Genomic DNA, 3,210 nt, shown 5'->3' on the forward strand with positions numbered 1-3,210 from the left:
ACAATCAGGAGACTCACACTGATACACTCTCCAGATCTTACATAGATTTCGCCAGTTTTACATGTACCCGTGTGTGTGTGTGTGTGTGTGCGTGCCCACACGTTGTGTGCATATTTCATTCTACACAGTTTTATCACATTTGTAGACTCAGGTGACCATGTAAAATATGCTTTTAGGCAGTTTCTGCTTTTAGTGTTCCATCTTGGCTTTACTTTTGAGTGCATCCATGTCCGTCTCCCTCAGATTCTATGTCTACTTTATGGCTCTCTCTGTATCTTGGCTACGCTAACTTAGTCATCTCTTCTTTGAATTTTATTGCCTCATCCATGAACTCTTTCTCGCAGAAGGCTTTGTTTTTGGTTTGCTTTTTGCAGCACATTTATCCTTTCCCAGGACAAGACACAAACATAAACAGACATTCCAGCATACATTCACAGGGTTTTTTAAGACACCAGTGAGAATAGATTAATATAAATACTAAGCTTAAAAACTGTCATAAAAGTTCAGCCTTTAAAATTGGCTTATTAAAATATTTGTTTTTTTAAAGCCCAGATTTAAACTGCAGTTATGAGTTATAGTACTCCACTCAGAAAGAGTTTACTTTATGATCTTTCTGCCAGGCGAAAGGGATCTGGCATCTCTGCCGTCTGTCCAAAATATAGAGAAGCAACGAGCATGAAAACTCAATTCTTTCAGGCTCAAGACTTGTCTGAAAAGAGTACAGCCCTCAGAAAACCTCAATAAAGTACTACATTTCAAATGACCTCAAACAGCCACTCTCAAAGTCCCAAGCTTCCAGCCCCCACTCTGGCCAGATGGGCAGCGAGACCTGCTTCCTGCAAGATGGAAAGAGTAACTACAGACATTTAAGGGAACAATATCCAGAAAGGGAGGTCAGCCCTACATCAGATCTTTTCAATGGGTGTTTTATAACAAAATGTTGCCTATATTTCAAGTAGCTGGGTCATTCATTCTACTTCTTCCCGTGACCAAGCAAAAGGTCGATTAGGGTTCTGCATTTCCATTCTCCACAGGCAATTCATTTTCTTTCGAGACCAGCTAGCATTCCGAATGTAGCTGTTGACAGGTATCTCCAAGAAGTCAGTTTTCTGAAGAGAGGAAAAGGCTTACATGTATTGGATGGTTAGAGGGTCACCCTCCGTTCTCCAAAGTAACTAAAAGTTCTTAGGGAAACAAAGCTAGTATGTTGAGAGTAGGGACCTATGGGAAACCTGCACATGGTGCTGAAGTTAGAGAGATGGCTTCTTTATCCACAAAGCACGGAACAGGAAAAATGTCCAGTAAGTAGCCACCTCACCCAGGTGCCTCTGACCATGCACTGGGACTCTGGCATTTATTGAGAAAACGGAAAACTCCTTTAGAGATTTTCTGCTTAGATGAACGCAGATGACTGTCCAAAGACACCTGATTTATTGTGTATTTGCATTTTTAAATACCAGGCCAAAGAAGAAGGTCAGGATAAACGTTAGCACCAGCCAAACTCAACATTTCCTGTGTCTCTTTGTACTAAGGGACAGTTTCGGCTTTTAATAGCATTGCTGCTCATCTCAACACAGACTTTCTCATGTATCTCAGCAGACACTAAAATCGCATACCTCTGATGGGAAGGTCTAGAAAGTCTTTACTAATACATATGCCTATGTTTTAACATTAACATAACCTATGTAGCAACATTTGCAGGAAATCAAACCAATTATGCCTGTATCTACACTCATACAGACGAACGGGTTAAAAACGGAAAGAAAGCAAAAGTTGGTCGAACACGCCTGATAAAAAAAACACGGCAAGTCCAGAATCATGCGTGTGTCAGCAATTTTCACATTTCCCTTCTCATCCTGTACACTGTGGGCATCTGTCTACTAAGGAAACTGCTTTATCAGACCTAGTCAGTTACACCCAAGTATATAAAAGTAAATAGTGGGTCCCACAAAGATCATTTGCTCTCCAGCTAAATGTGTTTCTCTCTTACATTTTGCAGATTTTTTCCCCCGAGCAAACTCTTTAACGCTTTTCGTTTATTCATTACAAATAATACCTTTCATTGCATATATTGTTCAGTTGTGATCTATGTCTGATAAGTTTCAGGAATGCAATTCTTTTTAAGTGAATTTTAAATGATCCTAAGAAATTCTTGCATTAAGGTAATACCTCTTGCTTTTGCTTTCAATAATTTTCTGGAGGGAAGCCTTAATGATAATTGTGTTGACATTTTCCTTAAACAAGGCTATATATGTGTACATTTTAAAAAGATGACCTTCCTCATCTGTTTGTTCTTATTTTAGATGTGCTATAAACTATGCATGGTGGAAAGGGTAAATGGAATTAACTAATGGACGCTCATAATTTAGGCAGCAAAAACCAGAATTAATGTATTATCCCACTGTAGCATTTTAGTACTCGCCAATCCAAACTTTCTTTCCTGGGAAAATATGTGATTGAGACATTTTCCATCTGCTTTCGACAGAGATCGGAGAAGATCCCCCTAAGTGACTCTCTACTAAAAATTCTTCCAAACAAACAAAAAAAAAGCCTATAAAATAATTATTATCTTAGGGGCCTATTTCACAAATGAATGTTCCGTGGCACAGAAATAAAAACTAAAAAAAAAAGAAGAAAAAGAAATAAAATCCACCTGTGCTAGAGGAGCCTTTCCTCTCCACAGCAAAAACATGTGCATATATCATAGAGCACATAGGAAAGAAGTGGATATGCTTGGGAGAGTGGGCGGCTGCACGCCCGTGATTAATCTAAATTCCTTCTGTGTGAAGTGGAGACGTGAAGAAAAACACTGCAAGATGAGCAGGAAAGTCCAACAGACCAAGGAGGGAGGGATTTTTAACTGGGCCCTCTCCCCACCAAAAATCGTGAGCCCTTCCTTTCATCGCCCGAGAGAGAGCCACGGTCACAGAGCCTTCTGGAAGGGACAGAACAGCATCTCCGCGGTTAGGGAAGGTCTGAGGGTCTCCAGAAGTGTCTGGTGAAAGGGGGCCGGCGCGGGACACCCCGAGCGCTCCCCTAGAGAAAGCGGGGACTCGCCGGGCTCGGCGGCTGCACTCCGCCGGCTCCCGCGCAGGCCCCCGCTGCACCGCCTCGCCTCCCTTTCCCCTCGCAAACCTGTTTCCCAGCCTGGACCCTTTGGACCGAATGCTCGGCCCCCACCCAGACTCTCGAGGGTCAAAGCTGGGGCCA

Source organism: Bison bison, unplaced genomic scaffold, assembly GCF_000754665.1.
Source record: "Bison bison bison isolate TAMUID 2011002044 unplaced genomic scaffold, Bison_UMD1.0 scf7180017850926, whole genome shotgun sequence".
Classification (NCBI taxonomy): Eukaryota; Metazoa; Chordata; class Mammalia; order Artiodactyla; family Bovidae; genus Bison; species Bison bison.